The sequence below is a fragment of the Lipotes vexillifer genome, unplaced genomic scaffold, assembly GCF_000442215.2.
Source record: "Lipotes vexillifer unplaced genomic scaffold, Lipotes_vexillifer_v1.1 scaffold237, whole genome shotgun sequence".
NCBI classification, from domain to species: Eukaryota; Metazoa; Chordata; class Mammalia; order Artiodactyla; family Lipotidae; genus Lipotes; species Lipotes vexillifer.
The window spans coordinates 1586650-1610374 of NW_006794332.1; positions in this window are offsets into that span (position 1 = coordinate 1586650).

Here is a 23725-nt window from a genome sequence, read left to right on the forward strand (position 1 = left end):
CTTTTGTTTATAATTAGAAATTGTGAGAAACTGCATTTAATGTTCAGAAATGTGGGAAGATAAATCAGACTTAATATGTATGTGAGATCAGTTTTCTAATAGGAAAGGTATGGTCCAAAATAGCAAAGTAGGACCAGGTAAAATGTGTAGTCTTTTTTTTATTTTTTAAATGTGTACTTGGTCTTTTGTCTGTGTCTGTTTTCTTCCACTAGAATAAATGTGTCCTTGATGTAAATGCAAAGCATTTCTTCCTGATTAAAATTGTAGATGTAGACTTTACAATTTAATTCAATAATAAAAAAGTAATTAACCTCCGGTTTTGTCATTGCAATAAATACTTTTCAAATAGCACAAACTATAAGGTTTCCTGATAACGTTTTGTATGTGAGATTTATGGATTGTTGAATTTTAGTTCTCTTTTCAGTCTATTCCTTTATGTTTTGCTTCTAATCATTGTAGTAATCTGGTCCTCTCTTGTTTCTAGGTAAGCAGTGTATAGGCATTATACTCACAGAATGTTGTAGGGAAGTTCTCAGAGGCACCTCTCTCGTTTTCTACAGTATAGCAACTAATACTTTTCAGTCTACATTTCCTTTTTTCCATCAGTTTTCCTGTCTTCGTACTCATCTATGGCGCTCATGATTGTTAGTCTTGCTTTGAGACTAAGCAAAGATGTTGCTGCCATATATTCATCACAGAGCTGTGTTCACAAGTTGAAAATGCTTTTATCTCTCCATCATTCATGTGTCCCCCAAAGGTGATTTTATTTAAATTAGTGCTTCTCAAGGTAATATGTACACTGTAATTAATTAGAAAGCAAGTAGCATCAAAGGCTTAAACTAACAATAAAGTATGCTTTATTGCATGCTTACTGTGTGGTAGATACTGTTCTATGTACTTGATATGTATTGACTCACTTAATCCTCAAGATAGTCCTATGAAATAGGTATTTTCTTATTCTCTCATTACAAATGAGGAAATTGGTGCTTGGGGGGGGTTAAGAAACGTGCCCAAATTTGCACAGCTGAGAAATGATGAGTCTGATTGCATATGATAATGGCAGAGAGGACCTAAAAGACCGAAACTTTTTTTTTTTTTTTTTGCTGTACGCGGGCCTCTCACTGTTGTGGCCTCTCCCGTTGCGGAGCACAGGCTCCGGACGTGCAGGCTCAGCAGCCATGGCTCACGGGCACAGCCGCTCCGCGGCACGTGGGATCTTCCCATACCAGGGCATGAACCCGTGTCCCCTGCATCGGCAGGCAGACTCTCAACCACTGCGCCACCAGGGAAGCCCAAGACCGAAACTCTTAAACAGACTCTGAACCAGTTCTCCTGTTCAGCCTTGCTCCTTCCACAACTTCAGTGGTGCCTCTAAGTTCCAAACCTCTTTAAGGGATCTTCAAGGTTCACTTGTAGTTTTAATCTTTGTCTGTAGCCATTTAACTTTGAGCCTTCTTACCCTCAATTTGTTTTCTATTTATTAATCTGTTTTCCATCTCCATACAGTTTTTTGCAACATATTGTCTTCTGATGTCTCATTTCTCTTCCATTCATGTAGTCAAGTCTGTCGCTTTGAATTAGCAGTCACTGAGAGCTACTCAGAGTTCATATAGTATCTTCCCACCAAAGATTTAGGAAGAAAGCAGAGAAGGAAACATGGAATTTTTAGTGTAGGGAGACCCAAAACAGATCAATTCTGTTATGTTCTGGTATAAAGTCATTAGTTGAACTGACACTTCATGACGTTTATTGCTATTATGTTCCCAGCTCTTTGAAATTGACTGTTTGTAAAATTTTACACCCACTTGAAGAAATATTTATTCATTGCCTCCTCTGTGCCAGGTATAATTGGCAATGCTGGATGCAGTTTTTTTGTTTTTGTTTTTGTTTTTTTGCGGTACGCGGGCCTCTCACTGTTGTGGCCTTTCCCATTGCAGAGCACAGGTTCCGGATGCCCAGGCTCAGCAGCCATGGCTCACGGGCCTAGCTGCTTTGCGGCATGTGGGATCTTCCCGGACCGGGGCACGAACCCGTGTCCCCTGCATCGGCAGGCGGACTCTCAACCACTGCTCCACCAGGGAAGCCCTGGATGCAGTTTTAAGAATTATCTTTGGGTATTCTTTGGGGGAAGTTTTTGGGGTCAAAAACATTTGACTGTCCCATTAACTAATAGCAACATAGGTTTATTTAGCTGTTTAAGTATTGTATTAATGGGGGACTTCCCTAGTGGTCCAGTGGTTACGACTCCCCACTCCCAATGCAGGGGTCCTCGGTTCAATCCCTTGTCAGGGAACTAGATCCCGCATGCCACAGCAAAAATATCCCGCATGCAGCAACTAAAAATCCCACAATGCCACAATTAAAGATTCCGCACACAGCAATGAAGATCCCTCATGCTGCAACTAAGACCCAACACAGCCAAATAAATAAATAAAATATTTTAAATCTATTGTATTAATTGTTCTTTAGCTAATTAAGAGGAATTAGTAATATTTAACCCTTGTAAATCAAAGAAGCAAAAATTTGTCAGCTTGTTTGGAATAAATCAAAGCTGACTATGAAAATAAAATCCTAATCAAATGCGTTTATACTAGACCAGTACTGACTTTGTTGTCTAGAATTTAACACATTGATCTTGTGGTAGTGAATAATTTGAAATTGTGAAGCAGTGTAAAGTGTACTTGTTTTATTTGTTCCACTGACAGAAACTAGTCAGCTTCTGGTTCGATTGGGAGAAGTAAGTTATCTATAGCAATTAACCTCAAAACTTAATAGCTTAAAACAATTATTGTAGTTTTTATGTGTCAGAAATCAGGGAGCAGGACTTCCCTGGTGGCACAGTGGTTAGGAATCCACCTGCCAATGCAGGGGACACGGGTTCAATTCCTGGTCCAGGAAGATCCCACATGCCGCGGAGCAACTAAGCTCATGTGCCACAACTACTGAGCCTGCACTCTAGAGCCTGTGCTCTAGAGCCTGCAAGCCACATTACTGAGCCCACATGCCACAACTACTGAAGCCCGTGTGCCTAGAGCCTGTGCTCCACGACAAGAGAAGCCACTGCAATGAGAAGCCTGCGCACCGCAACGAAAAGTAGCACCTGCTCACCACAACTAGAGAAAGCCCGCACACAGCAATGAAGACCCAATGCAGCCAAAAATTAATTAATTAACTAATTAAGGCAGCAACTTAGCTGTGTGGTTCTAGCTCAAGACCTCATGACTTTGTAGTTAGTTGCCAGCGATATAATCTGAAGGTCCAACTGGGGCAGAATGTGCTCCCAAGCTCACAGGGTAGTTGGCGGGCCTCAGTTCCTTACAGGCTGTTGGCTGGAGACATCATAGGTCACCTGAGTGCCCTTATGACATGGCAGCTGGCTTCTCCCAGAATAATCCAAGAAAATGCACCCATGACTGGAGCCACAGCATTTATACAACCTAATCTTGGAAACGATATACCATCACTTTCGCCATATTCTATTGGTTTTACAGGTCAAATGGGGAAGGGACGACACAAGAATGAATACCCAGGAGGCAGAGGTGATTGGGACTCTTCTTGGAGTTTGGCTACCACAACTATCTTAATCTGAGGGGTTATATAGATATTTAGTTTGGACATGCTGTATAGCATTTGAAAATGTTCAGTATTGCTTTGGAATGTATACGGACATTTCTTTCGAATGTTCGCTTTGATCTGTCCATCATTCCAAAACATTATATATAAAATTAAATATGAATGAAAAGCAGTGAAACTGGAGAGGGGGGTAGATTTGAGTTATCTTGCAGAGGTAAATTTAACAGACTTGATTAATATATGGTCAGAGAGAGAGAAGTAAAAAATTACCTGGAGATTTTCTACTTGGCTGACCTAGTGGAAGGTGGTTCCAGTCACTGAAAGAATTCTGAAAGAAGACTATGGGGAAAAGAAGATAGACTTTGAATACATTCAATCTGATTTTTCTGTGAGAAATTGTAGCAACAATATTTGACCCATAGTAAGCACTCAGACACTGTGAATAAATCCAAATGGAGGTCATCTCTTGGCAATTAAGTAACTATCTGAAGCTTAGGAGAGAAACTAGAAACAGTTGGAAGTCCTTAGCAAATAGATATATTCATAATGATGGAAATATATAAGATTATACACAGATTTGGAAGTGAGAAAGAGCTAAGGATGAGAGTATCCATGTTTAAGGGATGGGTAATCAAGGAAGACCAAGAGAATGCAGTGTCATTGAAGAGGGCATTTTAAGAAGAGTGGTCAACAGTTATGCTAAGTAAAATGGGGGCATAGAATGATGTCTACTGAATTTAGTCAGGTGACTGGTGAGAATAATTTCAGTGTTAAGGCAGGGGCAGATGTGTAGACAACTCTTAACTAAGAACAGGGCAGTAGCTTGAGAGTTGGCAGTATGTCAAGAAAGGTGGGGGCTTCCCTGGTGGCACAGTGGTTAAGAATCTGCCTGCCAATGCAGGGGACACGGGTTTGAACCCTGGTCCAGGAAGGTCCCACGTGCTGCAGAGCAACTAAGCCCGTGAGCCACAACTACTGAGCCCAAGGGCCACAACTACTGAAGCCCGTGCACCTAGAACCCATGCTCCGCAACAAGAGAAGACACTGCAATGAGAAGCCCGCGCACTGCAACGAAGAGTAAGCCCCGCTCGCCACAACGAGAGAAAGCCCACGCACAGCAACGAAGACCCAACACAGCCAAAAATAAATATAAATAAAATAAATTAATTTTTTTTAAAAAGGCATTTGTTTATAAAATGAGAGACCATGCAGCCATACATAGATCAAGAAGCCATATTACCAATCCCCCAGAGATTCTCAATCTCCCTTCTAGTTTCTATACCTCTCCAACCCTCCACCTAGAATAACCATTGTGCTAACATAGCACCATGGATTTTTGTTGTTGTTGCTTTATTAATAAAATCATACATTATTTACTCCTTTGAGTGGCTTTCACTTTGCATTGTGTTCATGAGATTAATCCATATATGTAGTGATAGATTTTTGTCACTGCTATGTTTCATTGTGTGGATATAGCATAACATCCATTTAACTTTTAATGGGCATTTGGGTAGTTTGAAGGTTTGGGCTATTACCAAGAATGCTGCTGTAAACATTTCTGTACATGTCCTTTGTGTGTATATATGTGTAGTTCTGTCTCTTCATTTTGTTACAGGATTTGCTTATGTACCAGTTGTCCATCTTTCATAATGATTTGTGGAAGTTCTTTATATGTTCTGGACTCTAGCCCTTTGTCAGTGTATCAGATTCTAATCAGGAGGCAAAAATGACATCAGTTACTTGAACAGAAATACTTTAAAGAATTATTAACCAGTCATAAAGTTAGGTAACTGAAAGAGTAACAAAAGAATTTTGAAGTATTATGGAGAGAGCACTGCAGCAACTATAGAACCTAAGGTCAAGAGAAAAAAGAGAAGAGGTTGGAATTATTAAAACTTAGAAGCTTGGGGCAGGAACCCTTGGGGCTGAAACTCAGACCTCTGAAGAGGGCATGCTGCCACCTGAAGGGAGAGGAAAGGCACAGAGAAACTCCACACTGGATTCTGAAACTGATACAAACTGTAGCACCACAGAGAAGAAACATCACTGGGTTGATACTCAGAGGAGCTGCAAGAAGATAGTCCACAGGAAGGACAAATCTCCTTTCTCCAGCCTTTCAGTCTCTAGTAACCACTATCAGCAGAGCCTAACAGGGAACCAGCCTGCAAAGTAGAAGTGTGGTTGCAGAGTCCTAACCTTAGCGTCACAAAGCAGAATATGTAAGGGGTTGCTTTTGGAGCCAAGAGACAAGAATTGGTACCAGGCAACTGACCAAAATTAACTCGAGAAAAAATAATAGTACTATATCTATAACTGAATATGTAATTTTAAACTTCACACAAAACTCAGTGATAGCATTCACTAATGAATTCTATCAAAATATAAGGAAGATATCATACTAATACTCCCAGAGGACAGAAATAAACACTTCTCAACTTGTTCCACGCAATTCTATCAGTGAAAGGATGATTTTTAAAATAGTGCTGGAGAAATTAGATCTCCGTATAGGTAAAAGATTAACCTTGACCCCTAACTCACACTGTGCAGAAAAAAATAATTTGAGGTGGATCATTGATCTAAATGTGAAAGCTAAATGAAGCCTCTAAATAGAAACCATGAGAATATCTTTCTGACCTTAGAGCTGGCAAACATTTCTTTTAAAAGACCCAAAAAAGCACTAACCAATTAGTAAATTGGATTACATACTAAGAAGTGTGAATCAAAAGACACTTAGAAAACAGGTCAAAGAATGGCAGAAGATATTCCCAATACATATATCTGACAAAGGACTTAATCAGAATGTTTTGAAAAGTCCCACAAATCAATAAGAAAAAGACAACTCAAACAAAAAACTAACAAAAGCCTGAAAATCTCATCACAAAAGGAAATATCCAAATAAGTATTTGAAATTGTGGTTAAAGGCTGACAGCGGCAAATGTGAAAAAGCTAATGGAGAAACTGAAACTGCAACAGCATTACACTGGAATACTATTTGGTAGAGTATCTACTAACGCTAAACATGCCTATCCTGTGACCTAGCAATTCCACTCAGGTATTTACCCAAGAGGCATGAAAACACAACCACAAAAAAGACTTGCTAAATGCTCATAATAATGTTTTATTCATAATTGCTCCCAACTGGAAATAGTTCACACATCCATCAACAGGAGAACAGATAATCTGTAGAATACTCTTATAATGCAACACTATGTTGCAGTAAGCAAACTACAGCTACATGTAACAATGTGGATGAATTGCACAGACATAATGTTAAAACAATCCTGGGGCAAAAGTATTTGGTATATGATTCAGTCCAAAATTCCTAAAGTAGGAAAACAGGCAAAAATATTCTATGGTGATAGAAGAACAAGGCATACATACCTTTGGGGAAGGGTAGGTATTAGCTGAACATGAAGGATTCTTTTGCAGTGATAGAATGTTCTATATATCTTGATCTAGGTTGTGGTTAACAAGGGTATATACATATGTAACCAAGAGTTTCATCAATCTATACACAAGATTTTGTGCAATTTACTGTGTTTTAAACCTCAATAAGTAAAACAAAAAAAATTTCTTATCAAAGAGATTGAGAAAATTAATTTAAAATTAATGCAGCTTTCATCTATTAATGGTCTTTTAATCTCATTTTTATTCATTGCCCATTTGTATTTTTGCCCACTTTCGGTAGTTGGGAGGCTTGGATCTTATTGACAGGTGGGATCATTTTAATATTTTATGTTTATATTTCAAGTTTTTCCTAGCCTCTTTCTATTGGTCTACAGTATTTTTGTCTATTATTAGTAAAAAAACAAACAAACAAACAAAAACCATTGCTTTTCACATCTGTCTCTGGACATGACAGAATAACCAGTAACAGATTTGTCCTTCCATTATAAAAAGTTAGAAAACTAGGCAAAATATCAATATATGAAACAACTGCTTTTCGACATTGGATAACAGACAGTACGTGACTGATCCCTGAGAGAAGAGAAACAAAAGTAGCCATACAATTACACTTTTTTCCTACAGCACTTTCCAGCTGGTGACAAAAGGAGGGTGAGTCTGAAGCAGAGCACAGGGTCTCTGGTTAGTTGAAGACACGGAAGTCAAAGTTCAAGGAGGCTAAGGCAGTTAGAATTTGTGGGAAAGAGTAACAGGAAAGGGAACTATGCAGGAAAAGAGCTCCAGAAATTTGCATAGGAGTCTCTTGAGTCTGGCTAAATACCAAATTGTGTGCATAGGTTGAAGAACACCTCCCCAGAGGCTCTGAGCTCAACACTTTCCAGAACTCACACAGGGCTGGGAAACATTCTCATCACAAAAAGCCAGAGTGGAAAGACCTTGTCAAATGCCCAGGATGTTTAGTATAGATCCCAGAAAGGCCACAACTGAGTAGTACTAAACAGACTCTAGAATAAAAGCTACTCTAGATACATCCTAACAGAACTTAAAAATAAGCTTTGAAAGGATTAAGCTGACCTCCTAGTAAATTAAGTCTTCCAGAACACAGTTGAACACTCTTCAAAGGAAGACAATAAAATGCACTCCCAGTAAGATTCACAATATCAAGCATCCAGTAAAATATTAAATAGAGATGCAAAGGAGCAGGAAAATGTGACCTATAAGCAGAAAATAAGTCAATTGACACAGACCAAGAAATGATTCATTACTAAATTTACTCAAAAAGTTAAAAACATGAACATAATGACGAAAGCAATGGGAGCTACAAAAAGAAAAAAAACAAGAAAAAAAAAACTTCTGGAGATGAAAAATTACAATATCAAAACATAATTTTATTGGATGGACTTAGATTAGACAGTGCAAAAGAAGATGAATGAACCTGAAGACAGAGCAATAAAATTATCCAAACTGAAACACAAAGAGGAAAAGCCTCAGTGACCTGTGAGATGATATCAAGCAGTCTTTCATACATGTAACTGGAATATCAGAAGGAGAGGAGAGAGAGCAGAAAAACCATTTGAAGAAATGATGGATGAAATTTTACTAAATTTCACAAAAACTATAAACCCAGTCATGTGAGTAGTACCAAAGTCAAGATATAAAATATTTCTATCACCCCAGAAAGTTCCCTTATTGACCCTTTGTAATCAATCTCCTGCCTCCAACCCCATACCCTGGCAAGAACTGCTTTTTGTTTCTACAGTTTTGCCTTTTCCAGAGTGACATAAATTAACCATACACTTTGTAGCCTTTTGAGTCTGGCTTCCATCACTCAGCACACTGGTTCTCAACTGGTGGTTTTGCACCTAGGGGACACTTGGCAATGTCTGGATATTTTTAGTTGTTACAACTTTGTTTGGGGGAGGGCACTAATGGGTAGAGGCCAGGGATGCTGCTAAACATCCTACAATACACAGGACAGCCCCCATAACAAAGAATTACCAGGCCTAAAATGTCAGTAATGCTGAAGCTGAGAAACTTGACTTAGACTAAATCTTCTGAGAATTGTCGCATTTAATTTGTTCCTTTTATTTTGGAATAGGATTTTTATGTCCTTATTTCCAACTTACACATTTCATTTGCTCAAATGTCTGTTCAAATCTTTTGATCATTTTTAAAAGTAGTTGAGGTACTTCCCTGGGGGTCAGTGGGTAAGACTCCATGCTCCCAATGCAGGGGGCCCGGTTCGATCCCTGGTCGGGGAACTAGATCCCACATGCATGCCGCAACTAAGAGTTCGCATGCTGCAACTAAGAGTTCACATGCCAAAACTATGAGCCCACGTGCCACAATGAAGACCCAGAGCAGCCAAAAAAAGAAATACAAAGCACTATTATCTCCATTCTATATGAATCTAACTTCATGGGAATATATTTTATAGTATATACAATTTATGTAGCACATATCAATTTCTTGATTTTTCCTTCTCTTAATGTTGATTGGAAAATTAGAATTGTTCCATGAAATAGATAACACTTAAAAGAAAAAAAAATACTGAGAAGCCAATATGCATTTGGATGAAAAGAAAGTTAGATTGGTAAAAATCAAGAAATGTTTTATAGATTAAAAGACTTAATCTTAGGCATTATTTAAAACAAACAAAGGATACTGTTATGTAGAGTCCCAACTGTTCTAGTAAGAGCTTGCCTTCTGTTAAGTAGAAGTCCTCTTCCCTTCCCAGTCAGGATAGATTTAGGGGTACAGGTTGGAGAAAAGTTTGGGACAGGTGAATTACTCTGTGTAAATAAAGGAGATGAATAAAGGAGGGGAGAGGGTCCCTCTCCACTGCATGTGGAGAGAGGGAAGAAGTGAGAATTCTCAGGGCAGAGCAGCCCCAAAGGGTCTTTGGGAGAGAAAGAATGACTAGATTTTTATTTTATTTGCTCTGAGGAGTGCTGTGCAGCTCTTTCGTTATCAGACTAAAAATGTCTTTGATAAAGGCTACATTGCTCACCAATTCTTTTTTTTTAAGTATATTCAAAATTGCTAGCTAGTCATATTTAAAAAATTTTTTGTACAATTTTTAAAAGTTACTTTCCGTTTATAGTTTTACAAAGTATTGGCTGTATCCCTTGGGTTGTACAACACATCCTTGAGCCTGTCTTACAACCAATAGTTTGTACCCCCCACTCCCCACCCCTATGTTGCCCCCCTTCCCCCAATAACCACGAGTTTGTTCTCTATATCTGGCTCACCAATTCATTTTTGTGAAAGTGAACAATTTTGAGTGAAGTTAAAGGTGGGGCTGGTTCTCTGGGTTGAGGAAAGGCAAAAACAGATTACACAGGGAAGCTGGACTTGAGGACAGAAGAGACCAAGAGTGTATAATTTCTTGGAATTTAGCAAAAAGTCCTAGGAGAACTTCAGACTGTGGAATTAGTGAAGTATGAATTTAGATCCCCAAGGGGTAAATAATCCGGCAAATATCTGACTTATAGCTGGATATTCAGCAAATAGCTGACTTATAGCTGGGAGATATATACATATATATTAAAAACATATATATACATATATACATATATATATGTATATATAGATAGATAGATAGATATATCTCCAATCTGTGGCCACTGAACCACTGTATTTGGTAGTTTAACCTAGAGCCATCTGCCATACCTACATAGATGTCTGAATGTATGTCAAAAGATTATTGGGTTGGGCTTCCCTGGTGGTGCGGTGGTTGGGGATCTGCCTGCCGATGCAGGGGACACGGGTTCGTGCCCTGGTCTGGGAGGATCCCACATGCCTTGGAGTGGCTGGGCCCGTGAGCCATGGCTGCTGAGCCTGCGCATCCGGAGCCTGTGCTCCGCAACGGGAGAGGCCGCAGCAGTGAGAGGCCCGCAAAAAAGAAAAAGATTATTGGGTTTTTTTGGTTTATTTATTTATTTATTTATTTATTTATTTATTTATTTATTTATGGCTGTGTTGGGTCTTAGTTGCTGTGTGCAGGTTTTCTTTAGTTGCAGAGAGCGGGGGCTACTCTTCGTTATGGTGTGAGGGCTTCTTGTTGCAGTGGCTTCTCTTGTTGTGGAGCACAGGTTCTAGGCACTCAGGCTTCAGTAGCTGTAGCACCCGGGCTCAGTAGTTGTGGCTCGCAGGGCCTAGAGCACAGGCTCAGTAGTTGTGGCACACGGGCTTAGCTGAATCACACCCTGAGATTCCTCAGGGCTCACTGTGAGGAGTGGCTGCAGTCTGATGGCAAGTATTCTTTGTTTCCTTCCTGATTTTCCTCAGGGCTCAAGAGCTCACCCATCGGCTGGTGGCTGCAATCTCTGATGACTGTGACATCCTTTGTTTACTGATATGACAGGCAATATTCCATTTCTCACATTAGAAATTAGGAAGGCCCAGAAAGGGTAGAGGGATCTATCTACTAGGCTGAAACAGTGGGCAAGGTCTATGGATTCACCTTCCTCTCTCTGTCCCACCCTCAGGACCCCTTTATGACTATTTCATAGCTCTGTGATATGGGCCTGTCTAAAGCATGCATTCTCCATGCTCAGTTGCCTGAGGCAGAGTGCACTTCAGATCATGAAGAACTACTTTTTTCTGAGAGGCCTTGCCACTCCACAGCTGAGCTTGAGCTGAATATGGTACCAACTTCCCGTTGCTCTGGAAGTTGGGACAAAAACTGTTGGGCAGGGCAGGAGTTGGAATGAGAACTAGGGTCTGAAGCATAGAACATCTGTGTGGGTATGGTAGATGACTCTAGGTTAAACTATCAAACACAGTGGTTCAGTGGCCACAGATTGGATTACTGAGAGTGTTCAGGCTCCCTGCAGAACAGAGTCCCTCATACACGTTTATCAGCTACCTCCCTCAGGTATCTCTGGGCCAAGCATTTCCTCAGGCTGGTCTCCAGGCCAAGGCAGAGCCTTTGAAAGTCTCTAAAGAAACATCATGGATCTGTAGGTCTGAGAGTCTGTGCCACTCCTCAGTGAAGGATCACTGACTGAAAACCCAATTGACAACCCCATAAAGAAGACCTTTTCTGAGTTTTTCAAAGAAGGGAAATAGAAAATACTTGAATCCACTTTTAAAAAATGAATGAAAGGGAAAGAACACAGACCTCCATTAATTCACTTGACAGTGATGCTTCCCCATGTTGGTTTTTTTTTAAACCTTTAATATCCACCTCCAACCATATAATTTTCATTTATTCTGTTCTTCTGATTTTAAATTAATCCTTTCTTCTTTTCAAATCAGACACTTATGGCTGAAAATATCCCACAAATAATTGCTTTTGCTGCACAAATGTTAATAGGTAAGGTATAAGCATTCACCTACAAGTATTTGGGTGGACACATGTCTTCATTTGTCTTAGATAAATACTGAAAAATGCAATGGCTGAGTCTTATGGTAGGTGCATGTTTAACTTTTTAAAACATTGCCCCACTCTTTTCAAAATGGCTGTAACATTTCACAATGCTACCAGAAAGTACTGCTATTAGTATTGTCAGTCTACTTAATTTTGGCTTGTCGACTGAAAAAAAAAGGCACAACATAAAAGCTGAGAATTATGTTTTATTCAGCAGACTTTCTGAGGCTTTAAGCCCGGAAGACAGCCTCTCAGATAGATCTGTGGAGCTGCTCCGAAGCAGTAAGGGAGGAACCAGACTTTATAGTAGTTTTTGCAACAGAAACGAGGCAGTTGGAACATCAAAAGATTACTGTTAAGTGAAGAAAACCAGACATCTCAAGTTAATGAATTTAGTGCTTTTCCATGTCAGAGAAGATGCGAGAGTCTGGGCTCATTGAAATCCTCCCTTTGGTATGCACCTTAACTATCTAGGGCCAGTATCCCATTCTTTCCCATCCTGAATCCCCTCAGGGTGCACCATTGGGAGCGGCTGTGTGGCCAAGGAGGCAACCTGTTTGTCTCCATCCTGAGTTCCCTCAGGGCTCACAGTGAGGGCAGCTGTAGTGGCTGACGGCTAGATGGCTGCGACATCCTTTGCTGATATGGCAGGCGGCATTCTTTGTCCACAGGCATAGGAGGTATGTACCAATATCTCATGGTGGGTTTCATTTGTATTCCCCTGGTAACTAAGGATGTTGAACATCTTTTCATGTTCTGATTGGGCATTTGTATATTGTCTTTTATGAACTGTTTATTTCAATCTTTTGCCCATTTTGGGGGTTGTCTTCTTATTGAGTTGTAAGAATTCTTTATATATTCTGAATGCATCCCTATGTTGTTTTTTTTTTTTTTTTTTTTTGCGGTACTCAGGCCTCTCACTGTTGTGGCCTCTCCCGTTGCGGAGCACAGGCTCCGGACGCGCAGGCCCAGCGGCCATGGCTCACCGGCCCAGCTGCTCCGCGGCATGTGGGATCTTCCCGGACCGGGGCACGAACCTGTGTCCCCTGCATCGGCAGGTGGACTCTCAACCACTGCACCACCAGGGAAGCCCCCCTATGTTGTTTTAAACAACTATGTTTTGTATGTTTTTTGTTGTTATTGTATAACAATTGAAAACTGATAGCACACATATAGAACACCTCATACAACAAAGACAGAATCCATGTTGTTTTCATTTTCTATTGCTACCATAACAAATTACCACGGATTAGCAATACCCATTTATTCTCTCACAGTTTCCATGAGTCAGAAGTCTGGGCTCACTGTGGCCCAGCTGAGTTCTCTGCTTATGGTCTCACAGCACCAAAATCAAGGATTCATCAGGGTTGTATTCTTTACTGGAGCCTCTTGGGAAGAATCCACATCCAAACTCCAGTGCACCAAGGACAATGGTGCTTCAAGGACAAAGGACAACCTTGCCTGAAAAAGTGTCAGCATTACACCCCCTACCGGACTCTTAGTCACTCTCCCCGCCATGTTGCGATGGTTACAAAATTCCTGAGCCCACCTGGGCAACAGGACCTGTCCCAAATAAGGAAAGGCATTTGCCCTGTCCCACTCTAACCCTATAGAAGGAAGGTGTATGTGCCTTGACCATCAGGAAACGAAATTTTCACCTTGGACCATGTCTTTGTTTTCTGGCTATAAAAACTGATCAGTAGGGCTTCCCTGGTGGCGCAGTGGTTGAGGGTCCGCCTGCCAATGCGGGGGACACGGGTTCGTGCCTTGGTCCAGGAAGATCCCACATGCCAAGGAGTGGCTGGGACCATGAGCCATGGCCGCTGAGCCTGCGCCTCCGGAGCCTGTGCTCCGCAGTGGGAGAGGAACAGTGAGGAACAGTGAGGAAACCCGCAAAAAAAAAAAAAAAACTGGTTAATATTTTCTTGGGTGATAAAACTATAACCTTTGGGGTTATCTTCTCAGTTAGATAGAAAAGAAAGTCATTTTACCTCAGTTTTATAGAATTGTAAGGGTGAGGGATAAATTCGGAGTTTGGGATAACATATACACACTACTATTTATAAAATAGAAAATCAACAAGGACCTACTGTATAGCAGAGGGAACTCTACTCAATATTCTGTAATAACCTATATGGGAAAACAATCTGAAAAAGAATGGACACATGTATATGTATAACTGAATCACTTTGCTGTACACCTGAAACTAACACAACATTTTAAATCAACTATAATCCAATATAAAATAAAAATTAAATAAACAAAAATGTGAACATGGAGAATCAATAAGACATACTCATCCACATCAAATCCAGTTTCCATTCCATCTCCAGAATTGGAGTTAAAAATCAAAGCAGGCTGACATAGATGAGATATAGGAGATCTCATATAGATTTTTCCTTTCAAGTGATTGTACTGGGTTAAATACTCTAGTGTTATATGTCAATTAATATTTCCTTTCAAATGATATTCAGCAACTAGAAGTATTGAAAGAACCAATATCAGAACTGATAGCCAATATGGCTACATACCAAACAATGAAAAAGTGCCTTTAATTTGAATACACTAAGATTTCATCTGAGGATAAATGCACAAATCATTTTATCAGACAAACTTCTCCTTCTGTAGAAAAATATCATCAACTATTTGAAAAATCACATATGCTAGGAAATCTGTACAGATTAATTATGGCAGTTTTTTTTTTTTACCAAAGGTACTGACACCTTCAATGAAGTTAACTTCCTTCTTTTTAACTTGGTAACAACTTATTCAAAGTATAGTACTCTCTGTTACTCTGCAATGGTTAATTTGTTGCAATTGACAGAGCATTTATAGATAATAAAATATTTGTAAAAATAAATGTGTATCATCACATGCTTAAATAAATATTCAAAAAATAAAATATTGGGGGACTTCCCTGGTGGCGCAGTGGTTAAGAATCCGTCTGCTAATGCAGGGATACATGGGTTCAAGCCCTAGTTCGGGAAGATCCCACATGCCCACCACAAGCACTGAGCCTGCACTCTAGATAGAGCCCATGAGCCACAACTACTCAGCCTGCGTGCTGCGACTACTGAAGCCGGAGTACCTAGAGCCCGTGCTCCGCAACGGGAGGAAACACTGCAATGAGAAGTCTGCGCACCGCAAAGAAGAGTAGCACGCCCCACGCAGCAACAAAGACCCAGTGCAGCCAAAAATAAATAAATAAACTGCACTTACCAAAATTAAAAGAATAAATAAATAAAATAAAATAAAATATTGGGATTGACATATATACACTAATATGTATAAAATAGATAACTAGGGCTTCCCTGGTGGTGCAGTGGTTGGGAATCCACCTGCCGGTGCAGGGGACGTGCGTTCAAACCCTGGTCCGGGAGGATCCCACATGCCGTGGAGCAACTGGACCGGTGCTCCACAACTACTGCGCCTGCTCTCTAGGGCCCACAGGCCACAACTGGTGAGCCTGTGTGCTGCAACTGCTGGGGCCCGCACATCTGGATCCCATGCTCCGCAATGGGAGAGGCCACCGCGGAGAGAAGCCCACCCACCGCAACGAAGAGTAGCCCCTGCTCACCGCAACTAGAGAAATCCTGCATGCAACAATGAAGACCCCCCCAAAAATGATAACTAATAAGAACATGCTGTATAAAAAATAAATTAAATGATATGAGGGGAAAAAAAAGAAAAGATATTTGCACAACCATGTTCATAATTCACAGCATTATTCACAATAGTCAAGAGGTGGAAGCAACCCAGTGTCCATAAACAGATGAATGGATAAACAAAATTTAATATATATACAATGGAATATTATTCAGCCTTGAAAAGGAAGGAAATCCTGTCACAGGTTACAACACGGATGAAGCTTGAGGACTTATACTGAGTGAAATAAGCCAGTCACAAAAAGACAAATACTGAATTATTCTACTTATATGAGGTTATCTAAAGTAGCCAAATTCATAGAAAGTAAAATGGCGGTTGCCAAAGCCTATGGGGAGGGGGTAATGAGGAGTTGTTAAACAGGTATAAAATTTCAGCTTTGCAAGCTGAAAAAGTTCTGGATATCTGTTGTACAACAGGGTGAATATACTTTACTGAACTATAAACTTATAAATGGTTAAGATGGCAAATTTTATATCGTGGTGTTTTTTAACCATGATTTTAAAATTTTAAAATATTTTAAAAGTCAGTTGTGTCTGAATATATTAATTTCTAAAGCATATCCTAAGTAAAATGAGTGGGGCTTGCATAGAAGACATTATTTAAACATCTTCATAGTTATTTTGCATTAATTGTGCAGTCTTTTTTTCTAGTTACAAATGTTATACAAAGTTCTCAAGCTTTATCTGGTTTTGTGAGTTATTTCTATCATGGTCCAAAAACCATGGACTCTTGTAATCCTATGTCTTTTTAAACATGCTGTGCCTTACAATTCTAACAATGTAATCATCTCAAGAGATGCAGAAAAAAACATTCAATAAAATTCAACACCTATTCATTATAAAAAATTATAATGGGGCTTCCCTGGTGGTGCAGTGGTTGAGAGTCCGCCTGCCAATGCAGGGGACGAGGGTTCGTGCCCCAGTCCGGGAAGATCCCACGTGCCGCGGAGCGGCTGGGCCCGTGAGCCATGGCCGCTGAGCCTGCGCGTCTGGAGCCTGTGCTCCGCAACGGGAGAGACCACAGCAGTGAGAGGCCCGCGTACGACAAAAAAAAAAATGTGCATGAGAACCAACAAATTCTAATTGATCTTGTTACTTGTGGCATTTCCATCTTTGAGCCACGGCTCTCCCCAAAAAAAAAAAAAAAAAAAAGAAAAAGCATAAAAATTATAATGAATTTTGGCCCAGTGCACCACAGCTACTGGGCCCTAGAGCCCGAGGGCCACAACTACTGAAGCCCGCACGCCTAGAGCCCGTACTCTGCAACAAGAGAAGCCACCGCAATGAGAAGCCCGTGCACCTCAACGAAAAGTAGCCCCGCTCGCCGCAACTAGAGAGAGATCGCGCACAACAACGAAGGCCTGCAGCCAAAAATAAATAAATAAATTTATTTTAAAAAAAAGAATGTCTCTGATATTTTCCCTCAGGTGACTTCTAATTTCCCAATATTCGACAAACAGAATTTTTGTTTTGTGTACAGAGGTCCCTTCTAAACCATTTTATACTATTATACCTTGAGTTAGGCAGCTTTGATTTGAAGAGTTCTTAATAATTTTAAAATTTACAGATAAATTCAAAATTTCCCAATTTTCCTCATCATAAACTATGTAAAATTTACAGTAAATTTTTAAAGCAATCAAACGTAACTATTTTTATACTGCAGTGTCAAGTGCTGTAGTGAATTCTAATCCAGCTAAAACATGTACAGCGAGAACCCCCCAAAATACCACATTTTGCACTGTAATCTAAAAAAAATCATAGGTATTAATAAGCAGATTTTGGTTAGACTCTTTACTTCAGGACTTTAAAAATGGTACCTAGGGCTTCCCTGGTGGCGCAGTGGTTGAGAGTCTGCCTGCCGATGCAAGGCACACGGGTTCGTGCCCCGGTCCGGGAAGATCCCACGTGCCGCGGAGCGGCTGGGCCCGTGAGCCATGGCCACTGAGCCTGCGCTCGGCAACGGGAGAGGTCACAACAGTGAGAGGCCCGCGTACCGCAAAAAAAAAAAAAAAGTACCTAGTCATATGGCCACAAGCTATCTCAGAAATAATACCCCAGAATCTAAGTAATTTTACCAAAAGGGGACACTAGATGTCACTGTGGAACTCACTGTAGTTTGTAATATATCCTACTATCATAAAGTTTTAACCAAGTAGTGGTTCACCTAAAAGTAACAGTTGAAATGTTGAGTTGCTATTATTGCATGCTGGATGGAAAATGCAATTCAGCTTCAATCCTTATGTTCATACCATTACACTAAGATGAGCATGAAGGTAGCGTAATAGAAAATCAGTAAATAGGAAATAATTGGCCTTAATTTGGGCTTATTATTTCCAATATAATATAACTTGATTATCAAGGTTTTTAAATCAGTTTAGGATAATTTAATTTCTATTGACAACATAACTCTTTCATTGAAACAGGAGCCCTTTACCTTATTAACTTGCACATAGTAAATCCTGAAATATCCAGAAACATCAGGGTAATCTAGTTCTCTACCCCATAGGCAACCAGTCTTGGGTTTTGTGTGTATATCTTTCCAGAGATGTTACATAGACACACAGAAACACACACAATATTACACAGATGGTATTATATTCTTTCTATATACGTCTTACTTTTTCATTTAACAGTATTTTGCAGATCTTTATACATCAGTAAAAAAGGGTCCAGTTTTATCTATCAGTCTATCCACAGTTACAAAGTACTCCATGTATAGCTATACCATAATTTGTTTTTTAACCCTTTTGGTGTACTTACTGCATTGTTTCCAATCTGTTGTAGTTATAAATAATGCCACAATGAATCCTCTTGTACATACATAGTTTTGCACAAGTGTTGTAAGTGTGAGATAAATTTCCAGAAGTGAGATGACTGGACCAAAGAGTACATGCATTTGTGATTTTTGATAGATGGATACTGTCAGGACAATATGTCTTGATAAGCTAAGGTATTCTTGCTCTCTTACTCTCTCTACACCCTCTTTTAGCTGTGTGTGTGATAAACAAAGATATATGTAACTGGGTACCATGTAAAGTTGTTTAATCCTAAGTGGGGCTGGAGCCAGCTGTATATTTTCAGTTTACGAGGTTTTTTTTTTCTAGTTTTTCCTCTGATTATCTATTACCTGTCCCTCCTTTTAGCTGTCAATTGACTTGTTTGTAACAGCTTCCTGCCTACCCTCTCCTAATTTTCATCTTCTAATTTTTCAGTGCCTTAAAAAGTAGATCTAGGGCTTCCCTGGTGGCGCAGTGGTTGAGAGTCCGCCTGCCGACGCAGGGAACACGGGTTCGCGGCCCGGTCCAGGAAGATCCCACGTGCCGCGGAGCGGCTGGGCCTGTGAGCCATGGCCGCTGAGCCTGCGCGTGCGTCCGGAGCCTGTGCTCCGCAATGGGAGAGGTCACAACAGTGAGAGGCCCGCGTACCGAAAAAAAAAAAGCAGATCTAAAAGTTTATTATGTTTCTGTCAAGAAAAGATCAAATGACATTCACTAACTGTATGATTTGTTTCTCAAACCAGAGATTGAATTCTACCTCTGTTTCAAATTTGTAATCTGAGTTATTCAGATTGTTAGTAGTGCCAAAATAATAAAATACTCAACCATTCATTTTGAATTAACACCTCAGACTTTATAGAATGTCAGTACTGTTTCAGTCTCAGTAAAAGGGAATGACATTTATTGAAATCACATCCTAGCTATTTAGAAAATTGTGAAAACAGGACAGTCTTGAAAAAGGGACACTGAAAAATTTTGGCTAAACTGTTGGCTCCTAAAGGTTTCTAATACAATATAAATAAAACATCAAGGTGAAGAGTAGGACACATAAGACTATTTTAAGCTATGAATCTGCAGCATAAGTGGCCATAACAAATGAATGCAAAGAATGTAACTGCTCTTTAGTGATCCTCGAACTTAAAATTGGAACCATATTTCAAGTAGGTTTCTCTTGGCAGCATGTAAACCATTCAGCAAATATTTATGGAACACTTTCCTATGCATCTCTGGCACTCTAGGTGCTGAGAACCCACTGATAAGCAAAACAGATCTTTGTAGAACTTAGGATCTTATAGAAATGTAAAGGAGGTAAATGCTTTCTCAGCCTGAGCAAATGGGACCTAATTCACTTCTGCAGTTAAAACGCCCAAAATAGGGCTTCCCTTGTGGCACAGTCGTTAAGAATCCACCTGCCAGTGCAGGGGACACTGGTTCAACCCCTGGTCCGGGAAGATCCCACATGCTGCAGAGCAACTAAGCCCATGCGCCCCAACTACTGAGCCTGCGCTCTAGAGCCCGTGAGCCACAACTACTGAGCCTGCGAGCCACAACTACTGAGCCCGTGGGCCTAGAGCCCGTGCTCTGCAACAAGAGAAGCCACCGCAACGAGAAGCCCACGCACCGCAACGAAGAGTAGCCCCAGCTTGTTGCAACTAGAGAAAGCCTGCATGCAGCAACGAAGACCCAACGCAGCCAAAAATAAGTAAATAAATAGGTAAATTTATTTTAAAAAAATGCCCCAAATAAGTAGGTTCAATAATGTAAGCCCTTCCTTAAGAAAGGACTAGGTTCCTAATACTATTACTCTGTAAAAGGAACCAGGGATTCATGGAGAAATGACTGATTCGAAGACTAGGGCATGAAAAAAAACAAATGACCCAGGAATATCTTGCCTTGGAAAGCAAGGATATGCGCAGGAAGTGATGGGACATGTTAAAAGAACAAGTCAGCCTGAAGGGACTTTCACTGGGATAATTTGAACATCAAAATAACAGTAATGTATTATAACCCAGAATCCAGAGTCTATACTGATAGTAATTAAAATTTTTTTAAAGGGAAGGTCATTCTTAAAGTAGAATGGGCAACTAAAAAAATGTAGAAGGAACAAGGATTTAGAAAATTACCATTTTCAACCATCATAGTAGTCACTCAGGCAAGAATCATCAATGGATGTGAAAATGAGTGGGTGTGAGATTTTTCAGAAACAGGCCATTGACATAGTCTCAAAAGTTTGAAAAGTATCTCCCCACAAATTGCTTATGAATTACAAAGGGAAAAATAATAACTTTACAGTGGAGAAGCTTGAAGGACACTACCTTAAACCAAGTGATCAAAGGTAATCTCACCAGTAATGGTACAAATCAACCACAAATGCCTCCCAAAGCAGGGCACTGAGAATACATCACTTACATGGCCTGCCTTCCTTCCTTCCCTAAATGCACAACTTTAATCATGAGGAAACATCAGAGACTGAAATTTTACAAAATAGCTGGCCTGTACTCTTTAAAATTGTTCATGTCGTGAAAGACTAAGAAATACTGAGAAACTTATAGAGCAAAGGGAGCTAAAGAGACATGACCCCTAAATGCAACATGTCATCTTGGATCAGATATGGACCAGAAAAAAGGCATTATTATAAAGGACACAATTGGCATAATTGGCAGATTTTGAATGTGTATTGTATATTATATTATCAAAGTTAAATTTCCTGATTTTGATAATTTTACTATGATTGTGTAAGAAATGCACTCTGAAGTATTTAGGGGTAAAACAGTATAAGTCTGCAACTTACTCTCAAATGGTTCAAATTGTAAAGATGGACTGATGGATGGACAAAAAAGAATCTATTAAAGCAATGTGGCAAAATGTTAAAAACTGGTAAATCTAGATGAAGTACATCGTTATACTATTCTTCCATATTTTCTGTAAATTTGAAATTATTTCAAATTTTAAAATAATTATAATTAAAGAAGGAAGCACAGAGCTATACCTTGTACTGCAGTTATTTAACGAACACTTACTAACAATCCAAATGCTTACAAGGGCTACCAGGAAATAGCACGTTAACCTTTGGACTAGAAGTGACTATTATAGAGACATGACCCTGCTAACTACTAACTGTTGCTAGAAAAAGTATCTTTAAATCAACAAATCCCAAAACTGAAATCATTTTTTTATAGATGACTGCTGCATTTAACAGTGTATATCTAAGGGCTACATATGAGTTTACTCATTTTTATCCTGGTCAACCTCATTGTTATTCTCTAAGAATGTTCAACAGGAAGTTACATTGTTATCTAAGTATAGATAGAATCTATGCAAATGTGTCTACATTGGGTGCAGATGAGACTAGGGACTCATCCCTGAATGAGTCCCTGAATATCCATATGTTCTTACCTTTCTCAGTCCTATACATCTGGGTGCTGTCATGAGATTAATTCTCAGTCAAGCAACATGAGCAGAAATGACGTTTTACTTTCACTCTGAGGCAGCTGAGAGAGGGTGTGACTTTTCCTTGTTGCATCTCATCTTTTGGCCAAACCTGCAGCAGTCATGTGTTGAGATGACAGAGCCATAAGATTAAAACACCTTTGATCCCTGAGTCACCACTTGGAGGAGAGCTCCCTGGAGAACCACTCAATCAGCATTAAACTTTACAGAAGCAACAAGTACACTTTTATTGAGTTACACTGTTAAGATTTGGAGTTAATTTGTTAATAATGATAGCCATAGCTGTTTTCCATTCCTCTTCTTCTCCTTCTATTTTTCTTTTCTTTAAAAAACATTGGTTGGTTTCTTTTCTTTAATTTCTTGGTTTCTATTCTTCATTTCAGGCAACCAGGGCCAGTGGGCTCCGTAAGGTTTATGACAGGGAGACAGCCGGCAGGATTGGGAAGCTGGATCTAACCAGAAGGAATAAGCAAATAAGAGACAATACATTGAAGGTAATGAAAACCAGAGAAGGAAGTTACAAATGTGGAAAGGAATAAATAAATAAATAAATAAATAAATAAATAAAAACAAATGTGGAAAGGAAAAAAAAAAAAAGGCTAGAATGAATTCTGGGGAATTCTGACTTGGAATTGGAAGTATTTGTGTGCACTCATGGTTTTTAAAAGAGGATATAATTAATGATAGATAGATGGATTGATACAAATGTGTATATATGTATGTATGTATATATACTGAGAAAACCTAGAAGAAATAACACATAGCATTGTTATGCATATTTTGATCCCAGATCTTGGTTCTAAATGCTATTCTCTTAACAGAACCAAAGCTCTTTGGAGAAATGGCTGATTCCAGGGCTGGGGCAGAAAAAGTATAAGGTGAGCCTTGAACATCTTGCTGTACCAGAAAGTAACAAAGTGCTCAAAAAATGATGGGGACTTGTAGAAAGAATACAAGATCAGCTTAAAGGGGTTCCCACTGGCCAAATCTGGGACAATATAAGCATCAAATGAAATAATGTTAATATTAGATAATTCATTGAATAAAACAGGAATCCATTAGTCCATACTGATACAAATAAATGAAGAATGAACTAAATAAGAAGAGAAAGGAAAGCACTTCCTCACAGAAGAATAAATGTAGGACTGATGGAGTTAGAAAATCATTATTTGGCAATTATCACAATAGTAATTGATTCAGGCAACAATCACTGACGTGAAAATCAGTAGGTGAAAGTTTGTTGAAGAACAGAATACTTAGGTAGTCTCAAAGTGTCTCCCCACAAATTACATATTAATTACAGATAAAAATAGTAACTTTACAATGAAGAAACTGGGCAGATGCCACCTTGATCAAGTGATCAAAGTTCCCCTCATCAGTAATAAGACAAATCAATATCATGTGCCTTCTGATATGATTCTCCGAAAAGAACAAGAAATCATTCCTATGATATTCCTGCCCTAAATGCATACTCTGTATCT